This window comes from Hippoglossus stenolepis, chromosome 22 (assembly GCF_022539355.2).
Source record: "Hippoglossus stenolepis isolate QCI-W04-F060 chromosome 22, HSTE1.2, whole genome shotgun sequence".
NCBI lineage: Eukaryota > Metazoa > Chordata > Actinopteri > Pleuronectiformes > Pleuronectidae > Hippoglossus > Hippoglossus stenolepis.
Window position 1 is genome coordinate 6,593,036 of NC_061504.1, and position 16,180 is coordinate 6,609,215.

The following is a 16,180-nucleotide window of genomic DNA, read 5'->3' on the forward strand; positions in this document are numbered from 1 at the left end:
GGGCAAACCACACAAGCATAATAAATTAGGTTTTCACAAAGTACAAGTCTTTTTGTTTGTCTTTTTCCTGCTATAAAATCAAATACTGATAAATTATCATTTTTAAATTTCTGTTTATAAAGTCATATGTCATGTAAGAAATCATGAGTCGTCATCCAGTTGCAGGTAATTTAGCTGAATGCAGAGCACCGAACACTTCCTATTACAAACAGGAAAAAGTATTCCTCAAAACATGTCTTACTTTCTATGACATTAACTATAAACTCCTTCTTCAACTTCCCAGACTTGGCTGTGAATTTAAGCTGCACCTTTTTCACACTTTTGAGGAAAAGATCTTAAATGATTTGAGTGAATGATGTACCAGCAACAGATGGATGACTTCAGTGTCTGTGTTCTCGATTCTTAACAGATAAGTTAACCGAATGAGGTGGTAAACTTGGTGTGAAACATAACATTTTCATAATTACTTCAAAAATTACCTCTTCAAATGCTTCACTTCTGTCTGAAAACTTTCTGATAAAGGTTATCTGTTTTTTTGCTTGATATTTTAATTGATTAATCAATTCTGTCAATATTATTTTTCTATAAAATGCCACAAAATAGTGAAAATTGCCTTTATTATAGTCTTGTCATCCTTACACTGGCTTCCCATCAACATCAACAGCTCATTTTAAGATGCATGTTTTCACATATAGAGCACACTGCATGATCAGGCCCCTGATAACACTGCTGCCCAATCCGACCGGCTTACCGGTCGTCCCACGAACCTGATGAAAACCTTAAGGTGATGGTGCTTTCGAAGTTGTGGCCCCAAAGTTATGGAATACTCTTCCTATTGATTTACATTGTGCAGTATCTGTTGAACCCTTTAAAAAACAACTAAAACCCATTTATTCACGCTGACTTTTGTCTCACCATGTAGTGTTTCTATTGTTTTTCTGTTGCATGTTTTCCACAGTTTTAAGCGCATATATTGATTGTGTATCACTTCTTTCTGGTGTTATTATATCTTTGTGAATCTCTTTGTGACTTGAGTCTGGGAAACTTCACTTACTATATTATTTACCAGATCACAAAGTGACATCTACTTTATTGAAAAAGGGACATGGGCTTCTATCAAATCAAATATCTCAAATATATCAATCAAAGTAAAAAATATATATCTCAAGGAAAAGAGTTAAAAGAGTCACTGTAAGCTTGTTTACCTTTTAGAATGCTGGTGAAACAAACAGCCGGCGGTGGAGCCTGGCTCCGTCCCTGCCCCCGGGGAGAGGTTAGGGCAGCCACCCAGGTGCCCTGAACCAGAATGAGAGAGGGGCTGCGTAAACTGGGCCGCAGGATGCCCCCGGTCCCTTGAATGCGTCTCCTAGGGCAGAGAGGATCCGGAGGCCAGCCCAGCGTGGTCCAAAACTGAGCTCGAGTCAGCCCAGGGGACCAGGACAATAGCCAAGAATGTGTTCATATGGTAATGCAATCAACATCAAATCTAACGAGAGCAGATTTGGGAGTTTTTTTGTTGTATATTTATTGTGCTTTTTTTTTAAGTTATGAAGGCGCACATATTCTCATGCCCATAAACCCTTCTGAACTGTACGTAAACATATTCGTATGCACACATATAAGCGGGCTTACGTACACACACGCGCACAGATGAGAGAACACACACGGGAGCAGCAGCAGTAGCAGCTGCATAAGTCTTCGGGTGAGTGCACATCTGTTAGACTGGCTTAGTTCGGTGAAACTGGCTGTTGACAGCAAATGTTTTCACTCAAGCCCACGTCGTGAGTTATGGTAGATAGAGGCCGACGTGCAGGGAAAAGGACGACTTCATTTGTGCTCTCTCTCTCTCTCTCTCTCTGTCATTCTTTGTGTCTCATGCGAACTCACTCTGCCTCCTCCTGGTTTTCTTTTCATCCGTTGCCTGTTCGAGGCGCACCGGCCAGCAAGTTAAATCAATTATACCTTAAGCAGTTGAAATATTTGTGGCCATTTAAAATAAATGCTTTGCCCAGGTATCTCTTTAAACCCCCTCCCATTTCCAGAGGAGAGAGGTCAGGTCGAGGCCGCACGATTGTGACTATCTATCATCTGCCACCGCGGCGTTGCATGTAATAGCCTCTCTTCTCCCTCTAATATCAGAGTGAAAGGTTGTAACGATGGACTGGCATGTTTTTATGTGCCTAAGGTGTGGATGGATGTGATTGTATGATTGATCTGAAACCTAGTGTTGTTTCCCGTGAGTCACAGTATTTGTGTGTAGGCAGAGAATGAAAAATACCAGCATGCGGTGATTGGAACGGAGCGATGTGACCCTCAACCTTCCAGTCTTTTCTACGCTGGGTCCCATTCAGGGGGTAGCAATCAACATGGAAACATTCAATGGTGTGTTTACTCAGATACAGCATGGTGTGCGTGTGTGTGTGTGCAGAGGGAGGTGGGGGATGCTGGGATGTGTTAGGTGTGGCTGACCACGGGTAGGTGTGGAAGTTGGTGTGCTAATCACCTGTAGGCTGCTGGCTGGGAGGCGTTTGTGTCGAGGGCACCAAACAGGCCTTTAGAATGAGGATGAGTGAGCATACACACACACGCACACACACCCACATTGCAGCCAAGTCCGAGCCAGAGCCCGAGCCAAGACTCTGTGTATAGAACAAGAAAAACACTTTGTTTACGCTTTAGGGCCCTTCACTGCTCAACCAGCGAAAGAGGGAAATCAACTCATCCCTGGTTCCCTAGCCACCGCCGTGTCGTCAACAGATGAAGTCAGCATCTCACACCCAACAGATGGGGCGCGGAGAACAGCAGCCTACTTTACCAAATGGACTTTTCTTTTCCCTGTTTCCCAATCATTCTAGTCAATGCTCGTCATCTGCAAGATGGCAAGCGGACGGTGAGGGAAGTTGCTGGTTGAAGCGAAAGCGTGATTATTTGAGGTGCGCGTCAGATCCTGAACCCTCTGTGGCATCAAGCTGGGCGGATGAAAAAAAAACAAAAAAAACATATCATTTATTGTTCAAAAGGAAATGTCTTTTCTTGGAAATAATCCTGCGGGGCTCGTGGAAGTGTGTCTGTGGCAGGGGGATGTTTTAATATCAGATGCCGCTTATTTGAAATTGTCTTGCTGTGGTGAGATCAGAGCATCCAGATGATAAGGACACGCCCACCTAAACGCCCTCGATCAGATGAACAAACAACTCTGGCTCCAGAGGAAAACACACACACACACAATCTATTTATTTATTTTTTATCATTTATCCTTTAAGTCGTCTGTTTTTTTGTCCGTATAATTCCTTTATTCTTCACACCCAAATCAAGTGCTTCTGTGCGCCGCAGATAAATAGGAATTCCAAACTCCAATGGTTCATTTGTCATGGTGTGAATTCCAAGAGTGGAATCTAGAAATAGCTTGAGTGTTCAAGCGCGGTTGTTGCCTGGGGCTCGGTGGCATGTAGGAGGCTTTGGTGATATTTGCTTTTTGCATATTTTCTACTAGGGGGCTTTTTTGGAAAGGAGATATGCACTTTTCCCATTGCAAACATTGCAAAAAAAAAAAACAGAAACAGAAACGATTTTTTGTGTGTGTTCCGAGCTGCACATTGTAGGAGGCTATGCCCATTATTTTGGTATGACATTACAGTTTTAATTGAATTGAATGCAATTTATTCTTAAGAAAACTTTTAATTAAGTGCCATACGGACAGATTGTGGAGTAGTGGCCTCCATGATATTCCCTTGGGGACATTTGCTGCATAATTAAGAATATGAACTGTAATGACACAGTGAGATTTAATGGAAACTTGCAGTCTAAATAGGCGATGTTGGAAATCCATTATTACCCAGCTAGAGAGCGCTTAGTAGGGTTCTCAAGGGACTGTGGGCTCCCCAGAGTGGAACCCTGGGAATAGGAAGCCCCGGAGAACAAGAAGGGATGCAAGGAAGGATGGGAAAAAGGAAGGAAGGAAGTCTAGTACTTTTTACTGGTGTACTCCTATGCTTAAGTTGACGATTTTTGACATAAGACGGTTAAAAACGGGAAGTGACATCTATAAGTAGTCATTAGTACAGGCAAGAATGAGGAAGCACTTTACTGTGGCCGACAAAAATAATCGGAGGAGAATAGATTAGAAAAGATATGAAAAAATACAAGCTCACCTGGTAGTGCAGACGCCCCACGGAGGCTTGAGTCCTTTTGAGTTCGGTTCCGACCCGGCCCTCTGCCTCATGTCTTTCCCCGCTCTTTACTATCCTGTCAATAAAGACGAAATATTTCAAAAGACAGTTCAACAACAGAAACATGGTGCATGGTGAAAAAAACATTCTGCATGACGTTCAAGCAAATATCAAATGTTTTCCAGGTTTCAGGGATATTGATTTGTCATGTGCACAGAGGTACAAGGTAAACCGTGCTGTGAAATATGGGAAGGCCCGCAATTGGCAGTTCTCATGCAGCACACTCTTTTTGTAAAACTAAAAAACACAAAAATCCCCCAAAAAAATTCACAACAAAAAAAATTCAGGCGACACAACAAAAGTTCTCTAGGCCTCAAGGTCCAGTTCATCTCTTAGCTGTTGACTGACCTCTGACTATAAACATAGTGACCTGACAATTAATGTTTACTCGCATTAGAAATCACTACAACTTGCTCTGGAGAATTTACGATAGCTGCATGGATCACAACTCAGAATTGGAAACATGATATGGAGAGGATACGTGTAAGTGGAAATTTGATGTCCGAGTGTTAATGTCTGACTAAAAATGTATTGTGACAACTGAATTTCACTTTTTGGACTACATCAAGGCTGCTGTAACAGTCCACTCTGCTCCTGTAACTGTCCAGGCAGCTATTTGAAACACAAACCAGCGTTTTGGGGGAATCTTCAATTGTTGTGGCGCACTAATAACAGTTGAGAGGAGAATACAGCAGGACAAGTCAAGGTAAACTATTTTCTGTGAACAATGCGAGACAAAATAGAGAATTCCTCTGTTGTTAGCGCACAGAGAGCAAACAAAACAAAAGCGAGGGGAACAACGAGTAAAGCAAAAGATGTAAAAAGCCCGACGCTCTGAAGAATGCAGAGCTGAGAGAACAGACAGGGAGAGAAGAAAGATTGAGAAGAAAGAAAGTGAAAGAGAGGGCACCGAGAGAGCCAAGGAGAGGGTAAATATGGAGGCCAGATAACAAGAAAACAAAGGCAAAGGGAGGAAAATCAAAGTGTGTGCATGTGTGAGAAGGAGAGAGAATTTAAAAGGAAGGAAAGACACAGTTAGCCGCCCGCAGAACAGAACAAACTCATTTACAGAGCAGTGCCAGACTTGAAAACAATTATCTGCCATCTCCATTTCCTCTGTAGAAGAGTAGCCCGTTTTGTGGGGCTCTTTGTTTTTCTCAAGGACATATTCATTATTTCAGATGAGACCCATTTGAGCATAAATAAAGACTTTCTCTCCTCTCTGTCAGATTCACTGGTGCTGTGATGTTGCATCTGAGGGGATGTGAAAACACGTTTGAAAAGGAGTCTGATGAAAGCACTTCTATGCCACTAATGCATGTTCATTAAGTTCAAATTCTCTTTTATTTGCGCCTCCCTTTTCACATTTGAGTCCGGGTGCTGACATTTTGTGTTCTTTCCCCGTGTTTGAAACCGAACACCGGAGCAACCGGCGTCATCTTATTCTCTCGCTTGCCACCCGCGACAATAGCCCTCTGTCCGAGTGGGCCCTTTGAAATACGGGCCGCATCCTTCTCCTGTGCATGCGTGGAATTGGGAAAAAAAGGCTGGTGCTAATCACATCCAGACAGAAGACACCTCTGACAAACAGTAAACAAGGAGGCAGAAGTATTTTATGCCTAACAGGGAACACACACGCACATTTACAGAAAGTGTTATCCCTCTCCGGATGTGGAGATATATTTGTAACCTCCTCGTTTCCTCCTGAGGTTGTGACACCAAACATGGATGGAATCAAACTGACACGAAGGTCGCCGTTGTAAAATAAATCGCGCAGGTCTCAGGTCCCATCTTACCTGCAAGAGAGGTTGTCTCGTCTCTGCCTGAAAGACGCCTGTGTGTTGGAAATGAAAGAGGAGTTTACAGAGACAAAGAAAAACACACACACACACACACACACACACACACACACACACACACACACACACACACACACACACACACACACACACACACACACACACACACACACACACACACACACACACACACACACACACAACACAACACACTTCAAATGGCCTTCAAGACTGCTGCATTCCACATTTAATTGGAAGCGAGAAAAAAAAAAAGATCCAGCATACAGCACCCTCCAAAGTAAACTTCTCACAGCGGCCGGGCCAGCCAATCACACGGGAAGACCAGGTCTCCGGGGCCCCACCCTCACGAAATAGGCACAGATAACCTATTGTTGAAGCGCAAACAGTGGTCACTCACACACAAAAACACATGTTCAGAGAACGTATCACTTCTAAAAAGCAGCTGTAAACATGTTTTGTGAAAACCCGAGTGAGAATCAGTCCCAGACACACAAAAACTGTTTGTGTGATGAGGAACTAATGGAAACTGGAGCAGAGTAAAAAAGCGTTCGGGCCGTAAGAGGGTAAAAATAAAAGTATCCTTGGTAACTGGTCAAACAAATGTAACATCACAAGTATTTTACAAAGATGCATTTTCTCCCCTCTCACATAATATTAAGGAATAAATGTGTATTCTTTAAAATATTATTACGATGTGACATTTACTGCAACATCGGAGCGACAGCAGGTCTGGAAGCCCATGTGGGAAATTTGACGACTTTGAACTGAGCTCGTGTGTCAAGATGACGACAAAGGGCAAAGGAAAAGTATTTTATTTTCGCCTGGAATTGTATGAAATGTACGCACAGAATTATGGAACTGTTAATAATCTGTTTGACATTTCTTTAACGCCTGAAAGACAAAATCAAAAAATAATACATGCAGCCATTTCTCACATATTTCATTTAGGTTGTTTGTTGTTGTTGTTTTTTCTGGTACTGTTTTTTTTTTTTTCAAAGCATTTTTTAAACTCTCACGCTCTGACATAAATAAATGTGTCTGAATCCAATCTGGATTAAAACATTATAACTATGAGCATTTATCCCTGAAAATCCACAGCTGAGTTTTTTAAGAGGATGTGAGCACTAGTTTTTATTTAACGCAAACACACACACACGGGGAGATCTCAGTGAACACTGACCAAAATCCACCGCGACTTTACTCACAATACAATTTTGTTGGAAGTGTTAGAATTAGTTTCAAGTTGATGGCACAGCCTCCATTTTGAGTTGACTTTGATATCATTCTGCGAACAGTGAAATGTCTGGATAAGTGTTGCGTTCAGGGCCAGCCATCTGTACCATCTCCAACTCCAAAGCAGCTCGGTGCAGAGCAACCTCGGTTTCAAAAAGGAGGGGAGAAGAGAAGCGGCGGCGGTGTTTTAAATGGTTCACTGCTGGCATCTACTGGAGTAAGAGAGAAATCCAGGCGCTGAGACCACTCGACGGACTCCCCTCACTCACACAGACTCAACAGACAGGAGTCCATTCTCCTCTTGCTGCTCTGCTTTTCCAAGTGAATGATTAACTGCACAGATGAGGCATCACCTTGGATCCCAGCATCAAACAAACCGTGAATAACAGACATGTGGTTTGGCAAAGAAATAATACATTTTTCGTGAAAGTACGGGAGGTTTTCTGATGTAGGATCAGTTTCAACCATGAAGTAAAAATGGGCTTGTATACATGCAAAATATACATGCAAAGAGTAATGTATATATTGGACATTTTCCTTATAATAACAACTGATATGTGAAGTCTTTATGTAGATAAATAAAGAATAAAAGCTTAGTTTCCCTTTTTTATGTGCGTCTTAATTTACTTCCCATCAATCCTTATCTAAACCTGATTGGTATTGATTTAATAAAGCAAAGGAATTAGAGAAAATTCCCTGGATTTTATAAACTACTAGATTTTATAAACTATATAGAATTAACTTTTTCTGCAGATGTAAGGTGTTGAGCTGTAACTTATATTTCTAGTTTGGACTCAATACTGGGATGTAAGGCTTCTGTTTTTTGCTTAAAAGTACAGTAATTTGCTGCATTATGGACTCAAATTAAATGTTATATTTAAAAATATATTGGTTATACAATGATCATATTTATCTTCATTTTAAAAGGTTTCACTTTCTCAATGTTCATCATAATTTTCCAGGATGATTAAATGGTGAGATGATTAACAGGCAGATATTCAACAAAGAGTGTAAAATTAATAATAAATGAAACTCGAAATCGTCGGGCTAAATCTATTTGCCCTGGCCTTGTCAAAACATTTTTTATGTTTTTTCATCGATGCAGTATAGCCTCTGAAAATCCAACAGATTTCTCAGGGGGAAACGATACAATAAATGTCTGTACGTAAGTGTTTATGTATTTGTGTCAAGTGTCAAGTGACAATTCAGCTGCAACAAATTCTCATCTTTCTCTGGTCTGAAGGTTAAAAACGTGCATGACATCAGTGAAATAAAATCATGTTCAAAACATGAAAAGACCATAAATGATAAGTGTCATATCAAACAAATAATCTGCCGGTCTATCAGCTGCAGTCATGCACACAGATATGTATATAGCTGATTTAGGAATTAGACTATTTAAGTCTCACAAAGTCAAGCACTAATGAAAGATGATTTCAGTGTATTAAAGTGGCTATTGTTCCTCTTTTATCTATTTTATGTGTCTGTTTATATTTGTCCATGTGTGGCTTGGGAAATCACTTGCGACTGCAGAGAGGCAAAAACAATCAGAGAGCGGAGATGAAAAAGAAAAAGATCTCCTGTGTGTAGGAATGTGATTAACAAAACCAAACACAATTCTCATCCAATTCTTGTAATTGTTGCCTCATAATGTGACACATTCACGTTGAGACAAACGCATTCAGCACCCAGCCTGTTTAGGATTGAGTTAGAGAGTTCATCCGTTACAATAAAGAACAAAGCAGCCCCCCTATCTGTTTCAGACACTTCGCTCTTTATGACGCTGAGTATGGCTCTGAGGTTGTCAGAGAATTCAGCCGAACAATGTGCGGCTCCGAGATGAAGCAGGAGCCTCCACAATGAGATCCTGTGTTTGTTGATGAGTTTGAAAGGGAGAGAGCGGGAGACGGAGACAAACTCCAGACAAAAAGGGATTGTCGTGATTATTTGTCCGTCAGCGATGTCAGGAGCGCGTTATGAGCGATGATGGCTCCGGCGATAAACAATGATTGAGATTAGGGCCCCTGCCGAGAAAAGGAGAAAGAGGGGGCGACAGCAAAAAGGAGAGGAGAGAGAAAAAGAGCGAGGGAAGAAGAGTGAGGAGTGGAGAATAGGGGATGTGATTAGACCGGGAGAGAGCTCTGTGATAACTGCCAGCCAACAGCCTGTTTGATCCTGAGGGATGGCGGAGGGATGTAAGGCGTTTGAAGCTGACAATCCCTTTGTGATGATAACACATGTTTTTCAGTGTGCGCGCTGATCCTCCCTCTCCTATTGTATTATGGGCAGCAGACGGCAGCTGCCTGGGCATTGTAGCGCTGCTGCTAATCTGAAACAATATCTTTAGGCCCAGCGCGGTTATGAGCAGCTGTCGGCATTGTTGGAAGCGCTCGCTAATCTGTTTCAGTATCTTTAGCCCCTCGTTTAGCTCTTTGATCCGCTCCCATTATGCCTCCCCTTCGCCGTCACGACGAGCGACTGAGCTTGGCAAAGCTGTGCTGGAATGTTGGATAGATAGCAGGAAAGAGAGAAAGAGAGAAAAATACACAGTGCACCCATCAGAGGCTCGTCTATTAACAGATGTTTCTGACTGTTTTTATTTTTTTATTTTTGTCACTCTCTGAGGTTTTACACCTGCCACAGCTGGACAGACTGAGAGACAGGACGAGAGAGAGAGAAGTCACACCACTCATTTGTACTCCATCACTCTGTTCAGGCTTTCACTGAGAGGTTTTGATTCCCCTCTGAGGCACAATTGGACACGAGAGTTCAGTTCAGCTCGTGGTTTAAATCCCGGCCCCCTGCCTTTTCTGTTTCCTCCCACTGCTCAGAGACATGTGCGGCAGGTGGATGACACTGTGGAGCTTATTCAGAACAAGTGGAGCATGGAGCAAGGGTCATGGTAAAATGCCACTGGTGTAAATTTACAGAGGAGGAATACACTGATGGGGGTGTAGTAGACGTCATGTTCTGTGTAAGAGTACGATAAAAACAGTCAAGAGAGGAAACTTCAGGCTTTGTGCAAAAAACTTTAGATTCCAGAGTAAATCTACCACATCTTAAAGATTTACTGACATTGATATCATCACTGAATCCCAATTTTTACAGGTCACTTATCCAACTCTGAAACTTTCCCAGGGGACTATTATAGAAACCCAGGACCTTTTCCACCAGAGGAACCCGATTTTATATTCTTGGTCAATAGTATGGATCTTAACACCATAAAAGGCCCTACACTCAAGAGGTAATACTTGTGCAGGAACTTCTGCACTGTTAAGTGCTCCGGTGTTTTCCGCAGGTTTGTAGCTCATGCAATGATCAAGAACAACTTCCTAGATTATTTGAAATTTACAGAAATCTAGCCTCTTTTTTTATTTTTACTTTATTTGTTTTAAATCTTATAATTTGTCCTTGTCTTTGTGTTTGTTTTCATCATTGTCCTGAGATGTTTTTAATACTAGGTTTCCCACAACGTAGACAGTAAAGTTCCTAACTAACCAATTAACTGAAATACCAAGAATGGAGCCGTGATTTACAACTGATGGCACAACTAAATCCAGACTTCTTGGGTTAATCTTCCCAGGCCTTCAGACTGCGGTGGAAACTTTTAGTTGCTGGATTTAGTTCCAGTGTCTGGGAATAAAATCGCTTGGGAGGTTTCGTCAAAGATGCCAATTTTTTTATTCAAACATAGAAACCACTGTTTTCCTCGAAAATAAATTACAGCCAGAATATGAAAAACTGGCAGGTGATTTCTCACAACGTATCAGTGTTTTGAGCAGCTCCAGCATCCTAAAAGACTCATGTCTCCTGCCAGATTTAACAACAAGAGATCTTATCCAGTTTCCCAAAGTGACTTCATTCTTCCTGTTGGAAAACAGGTGTGACACATCTTATGCTTTCTTGTCGTTGGAAAGCATCATCAAAACAGTTTTATTTATGTACATTGGGGACATTTGGTCCAACACATCCAAAACACCAAATGCAATGCTTTGTTGATGGTCTCCCATTTATTGAACTTCCTCTTATGTGTGTTTAAAAATGTGTTTTAATTATGAGTGAAAGAAACAGTGATGGTTGGATGTAAAAAGGCACAAAGTGAGGCAAGGACAACCTAAAATTGAAAATATTAAAAGACAATAATTTTAAGGCAAACCTTTGATAAGATTTGAAGGCTCTCTTGACATATTCTGATCGAACAGGTAATGTCGCCCAAATACCCCAAAGCAAGAAAAGAAAGGTGAGGAGGAGAACAAAAAGGGTTTTCTCCTCCTGAAGCAGTGAATTGATAGAAAGACATCCAGGCTAATTGTGACTAAGAAACCAACCAGGTATCACAGCTCTTATAACAGCCTTCGCTGTTTGACCAAAACAGTGAGAAGTAGTGTGTAATGTGATGAAGTAGGTGTAGTGAGGGGGTGTGTGTCTTGCGTGTGCGTCGTTGGGGGTGTGGGCGAGGCACAGCGAGCGGAGCGGATACAAGCAGCAGACAATTAACAGAAGCATAAATATCTCGCTGTGCTTAAGCAAGCCATTAATCAGATATAAATAGAGCGAAGGAGCCCTTTGTGATTAACGAGGTGAGACTCGCTGCTAATTACTGACTCCCTCTCCTCTGGTAATTAGGTTGGCACGTTGAATGGGCATGAACGAGAAAGCCATGACCCCCACGCACAACACACACCACACACACACACACACACACACACACACACACACACACACACACACACACACACACACACACACACACACACACACACACACACACACACACACACACACACACACTTCTTGGTTGTAGTAAGATGTTTGAGTGTGTGTGTATGTGCGTCCCTGTCCCTCCTTTTGTCTTTTTGTCATGTCAGGTTTGTTACCAGCCTTGACAACAGGGCTGTTCTCGTTAAACCTCCTGCAGTCTCTGTGTGTGTGTGTGTGTGTCTGTAGCGGGAACTTCCACTGAGGTGATTTTGAGTTTATGTCTGTGTCTGTGGAGAAACTATGTTATAAAGATAGAGCCGCAACTTCGCGAGATGCAGTTTGATGACTAAGCAATAAGTATTCAGTAATCATGGGTCAGAACGACAACATGTCAACGCATTAACATTGATCCCATTGCTTTAGCAATTCTGCAAACCAAAAACTTAAAAAAGCATTTAATAAAATCCAAGTCTTCAGTAATATTATTGGAGGTAGTGCTGTTCAAAAGCAATTTTAGTATTAGTTCAACTCTAATGGCCACAAATGCATATTTTCTAGAACCACAGATAACTTGAGTCAATTCACTGAAACGCAAGCAAATAGCAACTTATATTTGTTTTCAGTTATTTAAGTCAAAGTCAAAGAATATATTTTCATATACAAGGTCTGAATGCGAATTAACCGATACAGAAAAACAAGGTATAAAAATGAAAGAAATGGTGAATCATGATAACAAAGGAAGAAGTGAAAAGGGGTGGAAGCTTCCTGTATGGTGATGTGTCAGGTGAGGTCTCCACCTCACTTAGTGCCTCGTAACTGTTGCCTGTGCTCCAGTGTCAGGTGTTTAAACCAAAAGACAAGTTGCAGGAACTCGGAGCCTAAGACACTGGGCTTTAACTCCACCAAAGAGTCTGTTCTGCCCGCAGAGAAATGAGACCAATGAGATTGTTCCACCCTCCACAGGGATTTCATCTTATGAGTGAAGTGACACCTCTGACGGATGCACATCCCAGCTGTGCCAGCTCTTCTCTTGGCCTCGGCGCCTGACTACCAACAGGCTAACTTCACTACCACTCTCCGTCGCACACACGCACACTGAGCCCCAGTGATATACAAGTGTAATCCATTACTACACACTTCTACCAACTGTCTTGGGTTGGAAGTGGCTACTATGACCTTTTTGTTGGAATTGAAAATAAGTGGAGGCGCAGAAGAGCCGATATTGGATCCTGTTGTTAATTAATGTGTGTATTATCCGGGTGGATGAAGCCAGGGGGAGGAAGTTAATTGAATTACAGTCAGTGAGTTGGATAATGCACTGTTGTAATTGTTGGACTGTATAAGACAGCGCTCACATTAGGGAGATGAAAGACAGGCCTGATTTGCTTCCAGAGAATGGTAAGAAATTACTTGTTTGGTTTTGGGGTGTGAGGCATGAATGGGTTTCTAATTTAACCCTTGGGATGGCGAACTGTAAACATGTGCACTACTAAAGCTCGTCTATGCACTCATCCCTCTTTACTTACAGCGCCTTTGCAGCACAGAGGCAAACTAACACAATACACAATCCCATTTTATAGTGGTTTTTAGGTTTTTAAATATTACGTGCAGAATCTACAACCAAATATGGTCCTCCACAAAGAAAAGCTGGCCCAGAGCGAAATGTCGCACAGCCTTAATTTCAATGCAATGTTTTCTTCAGGATTTTTTTTTTTTATTGGCTTTGAATGGAGTGGTTCAATACGAGGCATATTAATGAGCTGCCTTTAGTTTAAATATAGAAATCTATGTTAATAAGCATTAATACCGCAAACAATAAATGCGGAATAGGATTATTTTCGTACCCTGCGGTGAGCCTCCTGCCAGGTTTGGGGGAAGCTGCACACATGCTAATTTCTTTCTGTATGTTGTGCTGCCATCTAGTGGGCATGTCTTCTCACAACTCTCAGCAAGGTACATGTGTTATATATTGAAAACATAAAACTGTCCCAGAACACCCATACCTCATGAAAGGACTATAGATGTCAGGATATATTGATTATCTAGTGTTAACGAAACTTCATAGCAACATATTAGTGCAATTCAATATTTAAACTTGTTATTCTGTTGCATGATTCATGCAAATAAAGTGATCAGCCACCAGACAGTGGATGACATTCAGTGGAAAACTGACTTCTATGAGCAGAATTCCCACTCTTAATATATTTAAACCTAAAAGGACTGAATTGGTTGCAATCTCATATAGGAGGTAAAATAAAAGGGACGATTGCAAATGCACAATTGCGTAATTTTTATATGCAACCCATCTGTAAATCATGTTTAATTAGCTTCCAAATGTGAAGAGGAAATTAGACATTGGCTTTCAAACACATATAAACATAATACAATAATAATATTGCCTCTAAACTTCTTTGGCCAGGAATGCGGTCATTTGGTTACTGGTTATGTTAAACTTGAACAAAGACTTTATGACTATCTGATCCAGATTAAAACAGCTGTAAATTAATATAAACTGGGCAATACAACTTTAAAAGGCTGTTCAGTCAGTTTTTTCACTTTCTGGCCCAACACCCGTTTCTTAAACACTTGTTTGGTGTATTGCTACTTCCAGACGATTTTAGCAGCGAAGAAGGATATTTTGTATTTTACTGCCCTATTGTGGTGTCATACAACAAATTCAGGTTGTAAAATCCCTTTAAGTCAATGTTAATACCCTACAAATGTGTTTGTAAGTAATTTCTTGTATGTTACTAAAAGTATATACTTACTTGAACATGAACTAATGCATGAATCAAACACATGACTTGCAGAATTAGCTACAGGACAAATTAGCATGCAGAAGTAGCTTTAAATATTAGTGTTCTGTTTGTCTGGGATTATATTTTCCTATGAAAGCTTAAAAACAAAACTAGAATGAAGCACCGCTCATAAATAAATAGCAGACATGCAGAACAAGTAACAAAAGAAAAGGCTAATTCAAAGTCCTGTGTCATCAAATATGTCCAAAACATCAACAAGAGCTAAACATGGTGGAACTCTGCCACAGAAAAGACATTGAAACAGCAGCTAGCAAAGACAGACGGACACGTGACTCACCTTTTTGGACGTTTTTCTTTCTTTGAGGAGGTTTTCGTGTCTTCTAATGTCCCACCGCATGTTTCCCTTCAGTGGTCGCTCCTTTGTTTGTTGACAGAACTTCTCCTCCGCTCTCCATTTCTAAGCTAGCAAAACATGCTAGCTTAGCTGATAGCTCATCGTTAGCATTCACAACACTGGAAAACGGGTAAAACCCTAAAGCATCAGGTTGTTTGGTTGAAATTGAGCATAAATGAAATGCGTCACTGTTTGTTGTGAGGTCATTCAGTACTTTCTGTCTTTCTCTCTCTTTAAGCCTTTCAATTAGAAGACACACCACAAGGCCAGCTGCTGGTTTTGAGCCATTAGTCCAGAAGGGGCGCTGTTTATCTCAGTTAAACTTAGTGAAAACTGAGTACCAAGTGTCTGTCAAAGCGTCTCGATCGCCCTCTTGTGGCTGGCTATAAAACCCATCTCCTCCATGTTAGATTATGGGACATGGACCTAACTAAAAGTCAACAAATATATAAGATAAGATAACTTATGATATATAATTGTATCGATCCACACACCGGGGAAATTCATTTGTTACAGCAGCAGGCACATCAGAATGAGGTAGGCAGGAGAATAAAAAAATATAAAAGACAATGGAATAAAATAAAAAAGGCAGAGTATGTACATTATATATACCTTCCACTGTAGTGGTTTGTATGGAAATGTTATAAAGTTAAGTTGAGTGGCACAGGATGATTGCACGAGCAAGTAGAAAAAACGTTTGTACATAAATGATATTGTGACGTGCAGATGACACAAATGTGCAAAAAGTTATTTTACGTTAGAAATAGTGCAAATAGTGAGTAGAGTGACATGAGAAAAAAACAGTGCAGTATTTTGTGGAAATGAAGGACCTGCGGAAGCGTTCCTTCTTGCACTGTGGGTGGAGCAGTACAGCGGCTTCACACCACGATCCTTACTGAGTGGACTCAGGTGGATGATGGTAGTGCTCGTGTTTGGGATATTTTGGCTTCATTTCTAGATAGTGTGTGGCAGTGGAGAAATGTTGTTCACCTTTGTATACAAACTATTGTTATGTGACTGACCTTTTTGAAATCCTATAAGATG